The sequence below is a fragment of the Neophocaena asiaeorientalis genome, unplaced genomic scaffold (assembly GCF_003031525.2).
Source record: "Neophocaena asiaeorientalis asiaeorientalis breed wild unplaced genomic scaffold, Neophocaena_asiaeorientalis_V1.1 scaffold109, whole genome shotgun sequence".
Classification (NCBI taxonomy): Eukaryota; Metazoa; Chordata; class Mammalia; order Artiodactyla; family Phocoenidae; genus Neophocaena; species Neophocaena asiaeorientalis.
The window spans coordinates 284,497-301,805 of record NW_020173946.1 but is presented as its reverse complement, the minus strand read 5'-3'; the positions used below and the strand labels follow the sequence as shown (position 1 = coordinate 301,805).

Here is a 17,309-nt window from a genome sequence, read left to right as displayed (position 1 = left end):
GATGAATTTTCACATAAGTCTATACCTTTGTTATTTACCATACAGATCAAAATACAGAACTTGCCCAGCACCTGCCCTTCTCCTTCCCAGCCAATAATGCTTCTCCCTCTAGGTAACCACTGTTCTTACTTCGATTACTATCAATTTGCACGTTTTTGAACTTATGTGAAGTATAAGTACATATATACTTTATATATAACGTAAACTTTTTACTTAATTTTTTTCTTTAAGTAGATTCATTTTTTTACAGCTTATCTAAGATAACATCAATGAAATAGTCTTTTGATGTGAAAGGCATTTTCCTCCAATACACATTAAAATAAACACACAACTATCAAAATGAGTTTATTCGTGTATTAACAGACCACATTTTGCTTTTCAAAAGCCACCAGGTGATTCCTGAGGTCCATGCAACTTGCAGATTGTCTGATTTTGCGCTGATCGAGAAGCCGAAAGTTTATGGAACGCCCTGTCACAATCCTGATGCCACCATAGATCCATCCATCCATCCATCCATCCAACAACACTTGTTGAATACCTAGCAACGACTCTCTCAGGCACTGGACACAGAAAAGACCCCACTTTCTGATTTCAAGTGGAGGGAAACAGAGGAGTAAATCATTTCAGTATGTGTTACGGTAAGTGCTACAGCTCAGGTAAGCACCGTTACACAGAGGAAGGGAGTCTTCCGGAGTCAGGGAGCAGAGGAGAGGGTGGGTGAGCATTTCAGTCGGCACCTCTACCAGCCACCCGACTTTGATCACTTTGCCGCAGCGACGCAGCTGCGGTCAACCTCAGCCTTCCTTAGCAACCCGAGGGGACCGCCCAGGTGTCTTCCTATTGGTCTCACGGAGCTTGATGGGCAGCTCTGCTGTGCAACCCCGGCTCGCGGCCCGCGGCTCCGCGCTTACTCACAGGAGAGCTCGTAGGCGTTACGGCCCTCCCCGGGTGCCCCGCCCATCCCCGAGTAGCTTGTGGCGCATGCGCGGGCTCGTTGAGGCTGTAGGGACAGCAGGGAACCGGAGCCGCCGAGGTGAAGCTCCTAGGCTCCGCCGACGTCGCCGCGCCCTCTCCTCGCCTCTGCCGCCGCACTTTCAAGCCGTTGCCACCACCACCGCCTCTGCCGCCGGAGGAGCGGCTGCCTATTGTCTTTCTCCGCGGCGAAGGTGCGGAGCTGCTCCGGCTCGGCCCGCGGGGGAGCCCCGGGCGCCTCACGGTGAGAGCGCAACTTAGTTGGCGGAGTTGGGGGAAGTTTTGTGATTTGAGGAGGGGTCGCGGGTGGGGAGGGCGGGGCCCTCCCCCTGTTTTTCCCCCCTGCTCTGCAGCCCCCGCTTCCCTCCGCGGCCCCCTTCACGCATTGTCTGCCCCGGGGCCGCGGCGCGCTTTGCCGCTCCCGCAGCCCAACTTCGGGGCCGCCTCCACTCCCGGAGTGGGGGGCACGGCCGCCATGCCCCTTCAGGTGCCTGGACCCCCGGCCTTCCCGGTCGGCTCCTATGGGAGCGGGGGCCGCGGTAGTAGCTGCGTCTGCTCCACGGGTCCCTCCCGTCCGGGAGTCGGCGAACAAGTGCTGCGGCCGCGAGGGAGCGGCTCTCGGGGGCCGGCGCGAGCGGTAAACACGCCGGGCCTTACCCGTCTTAGGGGGGCGCTCTCAGCGCCTGTTCCCGGGGGCGCGGCCGGGGCACCCGCGCGGGTCGGAGACGTGCAGCCCGAGGGGACGCGCTTTGGGACCGTGCCATGGGCTCAGCTCTGTTGAGTTCAGATGCAAACATACTTTGAGACCAAACCAAACTTTTTTTTGGATAAATATGGCTATTGAACCCCTCTCCCTTCCTCCCTTCTCCCCCCCCAAAGTCAACTCGTATGTTAAGATTTTAAAATAATGTGGGGGAAATCCTCAAGAGTTTTTCTATCAGAAAAAAGGATTGGCTTTTTTTTTTTTTGAACTAGTTCTTACAGCAAAATGATTCCGTCACATTTAAGTTTCTAGATCTTACTGTGAACTCAGGAGTTAACAATGTAAGTTGGATTGAGCAATATTTTGGTGTTCGTCTTAACTTTTACACTCCTCAGTGAAGTTATTTTGAGAGTTTGTTGCCCCAGGCATATAGAACCAAAGGAAAAAGCCGTGTGCCTTTTTTACTTATTCAACAGCCCCCCCCCCAGTTTTATTTTCATAAGTAACTTTATTTTTTTAAACCGTTGGATTGCCCAGATCAGGATAAATGCTGGCAGTTTTGGAAAGATCATTTTTTGCAAGTTTGTAAAGGATCAGCTGTTGTGAGTGATCAGAGTTGTGATCAGCTGAGATAAATCATTGTTACAGTCCTGTAGGCTTTCGTGGTCTCTAGGGGATTTGCAGACTGCAAGAAGTACAAGCCTTGTTGTCAGGCTTTGGGTGCATTGGTTCTGCTGAATTCAGTTCATTTGCCTTATGATGTGAGAATGATTCTGTTTAAATCCCTTCGGTGGAACAAGCCTAAATGTCTGTCAGATTGCGTGGTGGAACAAAATGACCAGAATGTGTTCCTATCAGTTGTATATCCCTTTGCCATCTGGTAAATTAACAAGAAAAATTTGAGAAATATGGTGTGGGTCAATATGCATTGATTGGTTTCTCCTGCTCAGTGAGTAATGTGAAGTGTTGCCCAGGTTTTCCTGGTTAGGTTGGCCTAATTTTGCTTTGGAAAAGCGACTTACTTCACCTGACAAAGCTAAAGAAAAATGTCCTAATGGCATAAGCTTGTATTTTTAAAGTACAACAACAAGGTCACTTTTAGGAATCATAATCCTTGCTCTTAGGGCTTTCCTTTCTGGTTGTGTGGTTGTGTGTACTGTGTGTACCTGTGTGTGGGGCGGTTGTGGGGAGGGACGGTGACAGAGGTTGGAAGGCGTTGTCAGGGAGAGACAAAATGTAAACAAATACTACTTAGAACATGTGACAAGTAGGCCAGTTGCTTTCCCTCTCTGATAGCATGTTATACATACTTTTGTTTTAGGATTTCTCACACTTCATTTTTTTTGCCTGACTAATAGTAACTGCATATGTAGTATAAATGGACTCCTCTTCTAGCCTGTTAACTCCCTGAGGGCTGTGATGGGTCTTAGCTTTGTGCCTCTGTGCCAGGAAGGAGTCTTAACACAGCTCAGGTGCTCAGGATGCATTTGAACTGGGTGAAGTGCTTGGTACTTCACCCTAGTGTGGTACCCAGAGAACCACTAACTCTGGGGACTTGTTAAACATGGCAGCTCACTTGCAGATCTGTGATGAAATTTAGTGTACTTTATAAGGATTTCTAACTTTTCTTTTTAACCTGTTAATTACTTCTTGAAAAGAATTGAGGTTTAAATAGTGCGCTATGGATTTCAGAAAGTGGTTCTAATCGAGAAAATTTCTCCCTTTTTTGGTGAAATGATTAAGACTGCTGGACTAATCCATTCACTCCTCTGCCTGTTCATATCTCTGTTGTGAAATGGGGAGGTAGCACAGTTTAGAAGAATGTACATTTTTTGGAATTAGGTAAATTTGAGTTCAAATCCCCACCCTTCCATTGACTAGTTGGGTAGCCTTGAGCAGGTCACTTATCCCCTCAGAGCTTCAGTTTCCTACTGTGTAAGGTATAGTAACATACTTTACAGCATTCTTAGCAATAAATGAAACTATGTGACGTACTTCATAGTGTGCCAAACATTAAGTAGGTGCCTGTTACCTGTAATGACAATAATTTGGATAATTTTTGTATGAGTTAAAGCATTTTTAGAAGTCTGATGCTTCTGAGAACAGTGGTTTAGCTGTCTGTTTCGTAAAGGGGGAATGCTTCTGAGAATTGAGAGTCTTAAATGCAGTTTTTTAAAGGTGTGGGTTGAACTGAATGTTAATAGAAAACAGCAGTTTTATCTTCTCAGTCAGCTCTTAGTCTTTGAGTGGGCTTTGCAGAGTGTCTCTGTAGGATAGAACTCTATGCATTTATAGTGTTTAGGAAATCGTTAGAGATGGGTTGTTTTCAACATTTGTAATAGAATATCTGAGTTATTTAATTCCAGCTTTTCTTCCTTATTTTACCTTAATTTTGAAAAATAACAGGCATTGATTATGACTACGTTTCTCAAACTTGATTAAGATGGGACTGGACTGTGGGTTAATATAGCAGTAGTACAATTCAGAGACTTGAGCAAATCATTTACTTCCCCTTCAAGATAACACTTTTGGAGGTGCCACCATTTGTGGAAGGAAACAGTGATTTAAATCAGTTATACCAGCTTTGTTTAGAATATTCAGAATACCAAGTGGAATAAATACATTCTAGAAATATTAACCTGTCATGGACATTTCTGTATATTGAATCTCATCTTTCCATTTATTTTCTTATAAAATAAGGGCAAAAAGTTAACCATGAAGGATTGTAGTAAACCTTTAAAAATTATATTTGACCAGACTCACATATTGAGGAAAAAAAGAAAGTTGACAAAGCTAGATGAACACACTTGGACTTTTGATAATCCCCTCTTTTAAAGTTAACATTGAAGTGTGCTTGAATAAACTTGGTTATTACTGATGGGGACAGGCATCCATTCGGAAGCAGTGCTCCCGAGTCACTGTCGGGCTGTCTTACCCCACTGTAAGTGGGGGGGAGAGAAGGAAGCTGTTCGTGGAAGGAAGTTTGTTTCATTCATATGTCTTCACATTTATGGTCTTGTGGTCCACCTCTCAGTTGACTGGGACATATAAGTAGAAGATGGGTAGATAACCCATTTTTTGTCAGTCCTTGCTCAGAGAATGGACCAGTAGACCTGATACTGAGATACTGTGATTGTTACGAATACTTGTATGGGACAATGGTGTGTTTTCCTTTTTTACCTCTTCAGAGCTGTGTTCAGAGCGTGGGGAAGGTGTGGATATCAGTGTGTGTGATGTGGGTATTGGGATGGGGAGAAGGAGATGGTGTGAGGGATTTACAATTTATGTCACTCTGTAGGCTCTTCTATTAGAAATCAGTCCTTTTGATATTTATTTATTTATTATTTATTTTGGCTGTGCCAGGTCTTAGTTGCGGCATGAGGACTCTAGTTGTGGCATGCGGACTCTAGTTGCGGCATGTACGTGGGATCTAGTTCCCTGACCAGGGATCGAACCTGGGCCCCCTGCATTGGGAGTGCAGAGTCTTACCCGCTGGACCAACAGGGAAGTCCCAGAAATCAGTCCTTTTGAATTTTCACTTATGATCCTGTCTTAAGCCCATATTCGGCCACAAAAATAGTCTTTACCACTTCAAAAGGCTAGTTATTCCTGAACGGTTAGGAATTAAGTATGTCACACTGTAATGAATTAGTCTTTTAGACAGCCAAAGATGTCAAGCAAGAGAACAGCACCTAGGAGTTATGTAGAGTTTCACAAACCCAAGATAACTCTCCGATGGTGATGTCTACTGAAGGCATATGATACGGGGCCACATGGCTGACTTCACATCTGAACTTGGCCAATTATTGGCAGTGTGTCCTTGAGCAGGCCACTTCATCTGTCTCAGACTTAGTATCCTTACTTATAAAATAAGAACAAATTTGATATTGTCATCCTACCTACTACCACTACTGTCATGAGAAACGCTCGAGATAAAGCACTATACAGATGCTTTGTCATTTTGTAGTTTTGCTGGTTGGCTACTGGTTTGGATAAAATTCAAATCCTAGTCTATAAAAGGAGAAAACATCCAACTAAGTTTATTGGTTTTTCTTTATAAATATTATACCATTTCTATTGCCATTCTCCTTACTTGTGAAAATGGATACTTCTTACTTTTGGCTCTTCTCAGATTTCCTTTTATAACATATTTGTCATGGAGTATTTTTCTAAACTCAGTGCTTGCTGTGAGACCCAAGTTACTCTGAAATCACGGGAACTGACATTGGATGCCAGTGCTTGAAGTCAGGTGAAACCACAGTAAACACTGAACAAAGAATGTCAGAATGTTTCAGAAGAGTACAAAAGAAGCTAGTGTAGTTGTCTGATCTTTACTGACTCATTTTCTTAAATTATTTTTTAAAAGCTTAAAAAATCAGGGAGTGTGCCTCTTATGTGCCAGATGTTATACATTTATTATTACATACATTACATAAATGTATTACATACATTTATTTCATTTTTGAAACCAACCTATGAAGCAGGAATTATTAACCCATTTTAAGGGGAAGAAACACCCTCAAAAGTGATTTGACAGGGGTCACATAGTTGTTAAATTTGAACTAAACTAAAATTTGAACTCAGATTATTCTGGCTCCAAAGGGCATGCTTTTCACATCATTGATGCTGTCACCTGAAAAGAGTACATTTTTAAACAAATCAGGTTTACTGAGTTATTGTTTATATGATAAAATGCATCCATTTTAACTATATGGAGTTTGATGAGTTTTGACAAATGTATCCACTCATGTAACTTAACAACACAATCAAGGTATAGAATGTTTCCGTCACTCCAGAAAGTTCCCTTTCTGCTTTCCAGACAGTTCTGCCTTGAGCCCTCACCCTGCTGCCTACCTTGCTATAGGCAACCACTACTCCGCCCTCTGTCACTAGAGTTTTGTCTGCAAACTATGGCCCTCAGGCCAATCTGGCCTACTGCCTTTTTTTTTTTTTTTGGTTTATAACAAAGTGAATCAGCTGTACATATACATATACCCCATATCTCCTCCCTCTTGCATCTCTCTCCCACTCTCCCTATCCCACCCCTCTAGGTGGTCACAAAGCACCGAGCTGATCTCCCTGTGCTATTCGGCTGCTTCCCACTAGCTAGCTATTTTACATTTGGTAGTGTATATATGTCCATGTCACTCTCTCACTTCGTCCCAGCTTACCATTCCCCCTCCCCGTGTCCTCAAGTCCATTCTCCACGTTTGTGTCTTTATTTCTGTCCTGGCCCTAGGTTCTTCAGAACCATCTTTTTTTTAGATTCCATATATATGTGTTAGCATACGGTATTTGTTTTTCTCTTTCTGACTTCGCTCTGTATGACAGACTCTAGGTCCACCCACCTCACTACAAATAACTCAATTTCGTTTCTTTTTATGGCTGAGTAATGTTCCATTGTACATATGTGCCACATCTTCTTTATCCATTCATCTGTCGATGGACATTTAGGTTGCTTCCATGTCCTGGCTATTGTAAATAGAGCTGCAATGAACATTTGTTTTTTAATTAATAAAGTTTTATTGGGGCACAGCAGTGCTCCTTTGTTTACATATTGTCTGTGACTGCTTTGGTGCTACACTGACAGAACAGTTATGAGACGCCCTGTGGTCCACAAAGCAGAAAGTATTTACTATCTCACTTTTTAGAGAAAAAGTTTGCTAATCCTTGTTCTACGTAACCAAATATAATAACACCTAAAAAATGAACAGTTCTATAGAATTATTCAGTGCATATTCAACTTTCCCTATTTGTCCTCCATATATCTTTTTATAGTTGATTAAAATTTATAAAAAAAGGGTAATATTCCATTGTGTATGTATTGGGCACTTGGGTTATTTCCATTTCTTGACTCTGGTAAATAGTGCTGCTATGAACATTGGGGTGCATGTATCTTTTTGAATTGGAGTTTTAAGCTTTTTGAATTAGAGTTGATTGCTTTCTTATTATTGCCCCATCTGAGAGTGCAAAGACTTGCCCCTGCATTTTCTCCTAGAATTTTTATAATTCAGAGGGTTTTTTTTTTGGTGTTTTATTTCTTTTCCAATTTGTATTCCTTTTGTTTGTTTTTCTTCTCTGATTGCCGTGGCTAGGACTTATTTTTTTTGCATATGGGTGTTTAGTTGTTCCAGCAGTTTTGTTTGAAAAGACATCTTTCTCTATTGAATTACCTTTGTACCTTTGCTGAAAGCCAGTTGATCATATATGTGTGGGTCTGTTTCTGTATTCTGTTCCATTGATCTGTGTCTTTCATTTTTCCATTACCACACTCTTGATTACTGTAGCTTTATACTAAGTCTTGAAATCAGGTAGTATGAGTTCTCTAATTGTGTTATTTTTCAGAATTGTTTTTGAGTATTATAGGTGCTTTGCCTTTCCAAGGACATTTTATTTATTTTAATTTTTAATTAATTAATTTATATCTGTTTAGTTTTTGGCCGCATCGCGTGGCTTGTGGGATCCTAGTTCCCCGACCAGGGGTCGAACCCAGGCTCCCGGCAGTGAAAGTCTAGGGCTCCTAACCCCTAGACCACCAGGGAATTCCCTCAGGTACATTTTAGAATCAGCTTGTTGATATATATAAAAAATCCTGCTGAGATTTTTGATTGGCATTGCATTGAATCTGTAAATTACTTAGGGGAGAATTGACAGCTTAATGATATTGAGTCATGAACATGTTATATTTATTTACTTAGACCTTTTTTGAAGTTTTTATTAGTGTTTTGTAGTTTGTTTTTTTTTGTGGTACGCAGGCCTCTCACTGTTGTGGCCTCTCCCTTTGCGGAGCGCAGGCTCCGGACGCGCAGGCTCAGCAGCCATGGCTCACGGGCCCAGCTGCTCCGTGGCATGTGGGACCTTCCCGGACGGGGCATGAACCCGTGTCCCCTGCATCGGCAGGCGGACTCTCAACCACTGTGCCACCAGGGAAGCCTGTAGTTTTTAATAAATGGATCTTGCACATATTTTGTAAGGTTAGTATGTATTTCATGCTTTCTGGTGCTCTTGTAAATGATGCTTTTAAAATTTCAATTTCCAGTTGTCCATTGCTAGTATGTAGAAACAGGATTGAATTCTGTATGCCGACCTGGTGTCTTAAAACCTTGCTAAACTCACTTGGGATCTTCTTTATAGACAGTAATGTCAGTGGCCAATACAGGAAGTTTGATTTCTTCCTTTGTAGTCTGTATGTTTTTTATTTCTTTTTCTTGCTTTATTGAACTGGCTAGGATGCCCAGTATGATGTTGACGAGGAGTTTTGAAAGTGGACATCTTTTCCTGATGTTAGGGGGAAAACATTTGTTTCACAATTAACATGATGATCTTTATAGTTTGTTTGTTTTTGTAGTAGTAAAGATGTCCTTTATCAAGTTGAGAAAGTTCTGTTTCTAGTTTGCTGAGAGTTTTTGTCATGAATGGATACTGAATGTTGTCACAGGCTTCTGCATGTATTGAGATGATCATACGTTTTTTCTTCTTTACTTTGTAGATATGGTGAATTGTTGCTGAGAGTTTTTGTCATGAATGGATACTGAATGTTGTCACAGGCTTCTGCATGTATTGAGATGATCATAAACGTTTTTTCTTCTTTACTTTGTAGATATGGTGAATTGCACTGATTTTTGAATGTTGAACTAGCCTTGTATTCCTTTGATAATCCTCAGTTGGTCATGATGTATTTTTTAAAAATCTCTTTATTACTTATTTCAACCACTGTGCCACCAGCTTAGTTGTGGCATGTCAGCTTCTTAGTTGTGGCATGCATGTGGGATCTAGTTCCCCAGCCAAGAATCTAACCCAGATCCCCTGCACTGGGAGTGCGGAGTCTTACCCACTGGACCACCAGGGAAGTCCCCATCATGATGTATTTTTATATATTGTTGGATTCAATCTGCTATTGACTCTTTTTTATTTCTTCCATTTGTTTATGTTCATTAAAAAAACAATTCTTGGTCATATGTATAATATTCATATAATAGTTGTTAAAGTTCTTGTTCATTAATTCCATTATTTCTTTCTATGGGCTGATTTTGTTTTTTTCTCCCGTCTTGGGTCACATCTTCTTGTAATTTCTTGTTAGATCCTAGAAATGGTGAACTATAAGTTGTTGACTGCTGTTGATTGGTCTAAGATAGACCAACCCTAACTCTTGTCCTTTTACTCTAAGGCTTGTTTTACCCCATTACTAAGGCCTGAAGCCTCTGTAGTTTCCATTGAAGAATGAGATGTTCCCTGCTCTGGGTGGTCAGAATATGAATGTCTGCCAGCCCTGTGTGAGCTCTGGGGTAACGTAGCATATAGTTCTTGGGTCATTCTTTGCCTACCTTTGTAGATTTTTTTTACAGTATGCACACATGGCTTATTATTCAGTATTAGACTCAAGCAGGTCTCTGTGCTGATTTCTGGAGATCCTTCTTCATGCAACTCCTTCCTTTCTAGTACTCTGCAGTTTTTAGGTTCCTGAGCCTTCTCATACTCTTTGACTTCTTAGCTTGAGAAAACCATCATGGTCTGCTTGGGCTCCTCATTGCAGGTGGTCCAGCATGTGACTCCAGGCTGAGAAAGCTGGTGCACTTGTGGGGTTCACCTCATCTCTTCCCTTTGCTAGGGATTGCAGTGCTGTGCTGCTGGTTGTCCAGAAGCTAAAAGATGTTGCCTCATATATTTTGTTCATTTTTCTGGTTGTTGGAGGGTGGGGTGTGTGGCAGGATAAGTCTAGATCCAGTTACCCCATCATGGTTGGAAACTGAAATCCCTTGGAAGAGTATACTTTATTGATGGTGCTCAAAGTCTTGTTATAGGATTCTTCAAGTCTTTGTGTGTGTAAATATCAAAGAAATGTTTGTTAAATGTCTACTGCCTGTAGGTAGCCCTTACTCTGTAGGTAATACAGAAAAAGTAGATATCTTCTAGTTGAAGAGGTATGTACATAGTACATACATGAGATTAATCAAAGTTGTGAAATGCTCTAGTGATGAGCAGAAAGAGAAAGGTCACGGTGGTCTGATATTTTCTTATAGAAATGTTTTCCTTTACATTTTTGATTCTTAGCCTGTGTTTATAATTCCCTTTTATGGCACAGGATGAAGTGGGTCAGTGGGTAGAGTATTGGCTCTTTCATATGCATTTGGTGACTTATTTGCTCTGTGGCTTTAGGTAAATTTTTAGTCTCTGAAACTCAGTTTTCTCATTTGTAAAATGGGCATGTGACATACCTTGTAGGGTTGTTCGTTATTCAACACATATTTGGGTACTTTCTGTATGTCAGGCACTGTGCTAGGTGATGAGAGTTCAGTGACAAATAAAACGTAGTTGCTGCCATCAAAGGGCTGACGTTTTAGCGAGAGAAGCAGAACACAAACAGGTAAAAAACAACTTTGGTGACGTCTGGTTTTGATAATTGTAGGAAGAATATGAAGATTATTAGCAAAAATTGGGGAGGTCAAACAATACCTTTCTGAGGAGATGAGATTTGAGAGAGACCTGAAGGAAGTGAAGAGAGCAAACCACCTGAAGGTCTCTGGATGTTCCAAGTCGAAGGAGCATGAAGGGCAAAGAGCTTGAGGTGGGAGTATGAACAGGGAGGCTAAGGATGGGGCGAGAAAGGAGAATAATAGGAGATAACGTATATGTACATAGAGGCTTGGTCGAATAGGCTTTTAAGTAAGGTGGGAAGCAGCTGAAGGATTTGAGCAAGGAATGACAAGAGCTGATTTAGGTTTTGAAAGTTTCACTCTGAGTGTGGGGAGCAGGAGGTGGAAACAGCGAGGCTAGTTAAGAGTTTTACACTAGTCCGGTCTAGAGAACATGGTGGCTTGGGTTAGGGTGTGGCAGTGAAAGTCTGAGAAGGTTGGAATCTATGTTCCTGTGAAGATAGAACTGATAGGATTACTTACGGATTGGGAAAAGGTGTTGAGCAAAGAAGGCAAGCAAGGATGATTCCTAGGTGTTATGGACAGCTGGGTGAATGGTGGTGTGGTTTCCTGAGTGGAAGAAGTGAAGCGGTTTTGTGGCGAGGAAGAAGTTGATTTCACTTCTGGACATGATAAGTTTGAGATCTGTGAGACCTTTAAGTGAAGATACCAGTAAGCATTTGGAGGTGCAGACCTGGAGTTGAGGGCTGAAGGCTGGACTGGATTTACAAAGTAGAGAATTGTAGCTTGAGAAGGGAGGGTGGGGGTTATTGTGGGAATTAGGGATATCTAAAGCTCTTGGCACATAGTAGGGCAACATGGCATGGTAGCTAGTAATAATAATGACAGTGGTAAAAAACAACAGCAACGACAACAACTGGGTATGATTAAGAGCTAGATATAAAAGAAGCAAGATGGTAGTGACCAAAAACAGCACCTTGTGTCAGTGTTAGTTAGGACTCCAAACCTGCTGAAAACTTTTCTCCTCTGAGCACGATAAAAGTAACATCAGTGAAAACTGTTGTACATTTTCCGTCTCTATATCAGTGATCTTCAAATGTGATTCAGGGGTGTCATTACGTGTAGTGTACACACAGTACGCAAGATAGTTTGGGAGGAGGCTGTTGCAAAGTGTTAACTGTAGTTTCGTTTGAGGAGTGAGATGATGGTAGAGTGTCTTTTGATCTTCTAAATACTTTGCAATGTATATATTTTTCTTTAATCTCTCTTTTTTTCTTTTTTAAATAAAGAGAGGTAATACCTTTGTAGCATCTACTCAGTTGGTGAGCCTCTGGGCTGATGAGTTTCATTTGTTTGTGGTTGCTAACACTACAGATGGGTCTTTGACTATGGTCTGTTGTCTTGAAAATTTGAGCCCTTGATCACAGTGGGGAATTGGGGGAAAGAGTATGGGTGGTTTTGATAAGAGTCCACAACAGCTCCTGGGAAAATTGTTAGCACATGTTCTCCCCCCCAGGCTGGTTGTGACACCGCTTTGTTCAAAGGGGATGTTCTGTTGCATTTGCATTGTGGTGGGCAGATCACTTCAGATAAATTGAATCGAGCATGACTTTTTTTTTTTCTAAATCTGAATTATTACTATCCGTACTAACTTAGATTCTTAGAAGTATTCCTTTTCCCAGGTGATAACTGCCAAAGGTGACAGGGATTTTTTGCAGATTTGACTTTTTCTGTAATTTATGAGTCATTTCTGAAAACACACTTAGTATATTTTGAAATGGTGTCTGTCAATTAATCCATCTACCTGGTGTTGCCAGTTGAGTTCTACCCTGTTTAAAGTCATTGTGTTTCTGGAGTCAGAGAAGAGAGGTCCATTGTGGCATTACATGGGAATCATTTCTGTTACCTTTTATAATCTAGAAGAAAGTGGTTTTTTGCCTCTTGGATATCTTGTGCACAGAGAGGCTGGGCTCAGAATACAAAGGAACTCTGGATGTGGCCTTGGAGTTTGGGAGTTATTTAGGGGGAAAATGTGGCAATGAGAGTTTGAGAAGTAGAGTTCTAATTGTTCATTTGGTCACATGAAACCTTGGGGTCTGGCTGAGGTGCTTTCTCTGTTTGAGGATTAAGGATGCATATGGGTCAGTGGACAGGAATGACCAAAGCTTTTGCCTGGGCCCTCCTGCTAAAAGGGTGCTGTATGCATAGAGCATAGGACAGTGTGTATTTAAAGGACTTTCTCACTCTAGAGAGATCTTTTGCTCAAGATCAGGCCATTTCCCAAAAGGTGTTTTCTAAAAAGTGAAGTCACTAAAGGGAAGAAGAAACTTTTACTGGGTGCCTGCCTGTGTATTGTGTGTTCATTTACATTTTCTCAATTCTTTACAATAATCCTGTAAGATTGGTATTATCCTCCTGGCTTTTTTGATGAGAAAAGTATGGTTCAGAGATTTCACTTTGCCTTTCTCAGGTTAATGGACTATAATTTTCATCCAGGACTCTCTGACTATAAATCTACTCTAGTTTTATTATATATGCCATAAGTCACATTTTTTATTCACTCTGATATAATTATATCCAACATAGCTTAAAATTCCAGCTTGTTCTTGTAAATTGAAATCATCGTCGTCTGCCTTTAAAGTTTTCCTAGAATTCCTAAAAACATGCTGGGCTTCCATGTTCGTGCCTTGAAAGTAGCAGAAACTTGCCGGAAGAATTGTATTTTACTTCAGATGCAGGGGCTTTGTGGATCAACATTAATAATTAACATTTATGTACTTTTTCACATCTTCAAAGTATTTTACAAACAGTTAATTAGTTCATGTTTAACTTATATTGGAAGTTGAGAAACCAGTTTTTTAGGTTCATTTTAGCAGTACTGAAATGTTAAGGGCATAAGGAGTAATTCTTCAGTAAGAAAAATGTAGGTAGGAACCGTGCAACATTAAACATCTCTACTCAATCCCCTAGCTTTGTGCCCAGCTTAGCTCACAGCAGGCGTGTTTTTTGGGTGTACACATCTTGTGCTTAATGCAAGGGAATGGAATTATGTGGACTGAAAGACACGGGGTTCAAAGACTTGGATGATTCAGTGGACTGTATTGCAACTTTCTTTTCTGTAGTTCCTTAAACTAAACGTGAATGGTCCTTAATTTCTGTGGGGTTTTGACAGATGGGAAGTGATTGGCACAGAGACTTTGGCAAGTGAACAGAGTCGTTATACATGCTAATTTCTGGGAAAAATATTTTCTTTTTCACTCCTGGCTTAGGAGATAATAACTCTGTAACTGAATACTTTGCTAGTTTCCTCACTTGTCACCTGACTCCATCTCCTCTCCACCCAGTAAAATGGCTTTTACTTGGCAAGGTTGTGTAGCTGGAAAAAGATTTGGAAGGAGACAGTCGTCTCAGTTCAGCTGTGTTTCTGTCACCTAAGTAGGTGTGTGACCTTGAGCGGGTTACTGCTCTTCTGCCCTTGAGTACTTCTTTGAAATAATGTGTTAAACTCACCTTTCACCCCTCATCCTTAGAGGGGTGGCTGGAGGAGGATATAAAATGGAACGGAGGATATTTTCACATCAGTGAAGATTCTTCAAAGTTGCAGTGACTTCTTCCTTCCTACTTTGGTTGGAATAATTAATTTATTTTCTTACTGTTATTGCCAACCACATTGCTGTTCTTTAAACGTCTTTTTTTCCCTAATACAGAGCAATAAATAGAACCCTGTGATAAATATTGTGTCTGGGTAATTTCCTAAGACAGGACATGCAAGTTCCTTTTCATCATTGCTTATAGCCCTGTCATTCAGAGGAATCTGTTCATGAATCTTTGCCTAGGTGACCCTGCCAGAGAAACTTTACTATGTGATGGCAGAAAGGAGGAGTCTGAGAGCTTGGCATGTATATTTAATAACATTTTTATTATGAATGGGAATCTGTTCTTTTTATGGGGCCAGGTAGTAATGAATGGCCCTGAATGTTTTCCTCTATCAAATTGTGTTGTTTTTCATATCTTTCTCTTTTTTTCCACTGCCCTTTTCCTTCACTTCGTGAAAATCCGAAAACAAGTGAGATGAACTGGCTTTTGAACCTTTTTGTAACATTAAATACACCCAGGTTTAAGTTTTTTATTCTGTTTTACCAAGGTTTTTGGTAACTTGGAAGGAGTGTGTTATACAGCTGAACCTTGAATAATAATACACTATGTGAACTTCGAATAATTGAGATTAACTTAGTTAAATGTTTAAAGCCACCGTTTTATTTTAGAGGATGTCTATAGGTAACATATTTACTTTCTTGAAAAAGACTTTTTTGGGCCAAGTTTTATATAAATTAGACAAGATAGAAGTTTTGGAAACACGTAGTTGGTTATAGCAGTATCATAAGCTACAGAAATAAATGGATTTTTCTGAGACACTGTGCCAGCAACTAGGATAAATGATTGTTTTTCCTATTTAGGTTAGGTATCTTGGGTTATACTATTTTCAGTCACCTTTTTAATTTTTCCATGTTGTCTTTGCCCACTGTTCATTTCCCCTCTCCCAGTTAATTCAAAAGGATTCATTTGTCACATTTCTCACTGACTAGGTAGGGACAAAGTAAACCCACATGTCTCTATTTTCTCCTAGATTATAAGGTCCTGGAGGACAGATTTTATCTGCTTTGTTCATTGTTGTATTCCCAGCATGTGGTATTGTGCATGGCACATAGCAGTTAGTTATTACTTGGGAAATATTTGGATTGATTGATGAATGAATTTGTGATACAACTGTATATAAATAATATATGCATATGATTAATGTTAATAAAATCTATATTTTGAGAATAAATGAACAGAATTTAATTTTTTTCTCCCATCATCAATTGTAGTTTGATTTTGGTGAGTTAAATCATCCCTTTTTGGGGAAGAGAAGGCACCATGTTAAATGGAAGATTGGCCAGTGTTGACCAAATCTGGCAGTAAAATTTGTTCAGCTCTTCCCTGGTTTTTGTGCTTGGGCAGTGTAGGTTTCTATTACTTTATATTTTAACCTGTTCAGCAGCTTCATCACTGACATACTGGTGTGGCTCACATATGGCCGTAAGTGTGGCTTGCCTGCCTAATTCTTAAAAAATGTAATTTTAAAACATATTCGAAATACAACAGTAGAATTGATCTCTATATACCCATTACTCAGGTATATAGAGATTCTGGAGAATTAGTGAGATTTTGCTATTCTCTGCAACATCATTTTTTTTTTCTTTTGCGGTACGCGGGCCTCTCACTGTTGTGGCCTCTCCCATTGCGGAGCACAGGCTCCGGACGCGCAGGCTCAGCGACCATGGCTCACGGGCCCAGCCGCTCCGCGGCATGTGGGATCTTCCTGGACCGGGGCACGAACCCGCGTCCCTTGCATCGGCAGGTGGACTCTCAACCACTGCACCACCAGGGAAGCCCTGCAACATCATGTTTTAAATAACAGTTGTATTGTGATATAATCCATATAGAATAAAATTTACCTGTTTCACTTTAATATGTTTATTATAGTTGTTTTGAAAGTTACTACCAGACTGTTATTTTCTTAATAGTGAATTTTAAATGGTATTTTTACTCCAGTGTTTAATACTGTAAACCATGAAATGTCTCTGTAAATCATGGCATGATGTGTTTCCAGGATATGGAACAGACAACTTTAACTCAAAGCAAATGAGTGCTGAGTAGCCTTTTTTTCCTTTCGATAGAATCATTACAGAAATAGGACCATAAACCTTCTATTAAGCACTTTTGTATGAAATCTGAGGTTTCTGTCAAATTAGACATGGAAAATTAAACAGAGCTGCACAAGTTACTGATCTTTGCAGTTTTTGAGTTAGCTCTTATGTTAGGCTTATTTTTTTTTTCTTCTTGTTTGGATGACATTCTCTTAAATACTAGTACAAGAATGTTATGATTTAGACAAAATTATTATTGGTTTCATGTCAGTAGTTTTTTCACCCCCCCCCCCGCCATAGAATTTAATGATTCTTTTTTTCTTTTGAGAATCTATTTTTCTTCCTAAAGCGTATCCCTGTTTATTTTGATTGTTGTGAAGGAAATACTTTTCAGGTAATTGAATACCTTCATAAATTTAGTACTTCCTTAAGAAGTCATTTAGCGATGTATGTAAAAATAGTGTTGATTTTTCTCATGCTTCTTAATTCAAATCATCATCTTAAAAGCTTTCATTTGAAGCCCCAAGAATAATTGGTTCACTGTTTTTCATAACCCGTATTTGTATACAT

General features: G+C 40.5%; 1 protein-coding gene across 3 annotated transcripts in view; it reads left to right on the top strand.

The window, feature by feature from the left end:
• Positions 1-1,011: 1,011 nt before the first annotated feature.
• The window catches only part of LOC112404727 (A-kinase anchor protein 13-like), a 300,167-nt gene continuing 283,869 nt past the window's right edge, over positions 1,012-17,309 (top strand). For all 3 annotated transcript variants that reach the window (XM_024752831.1, XM_024752829.1, XM_024752827.1), the window contains exon 1: positions 1,012-1,216. The gene's annotated coding sequence lies outside the window, so the exon portion shown is untranslated. The remainder of the gene's footprint in view (positions 1,217-17,309) is intronic.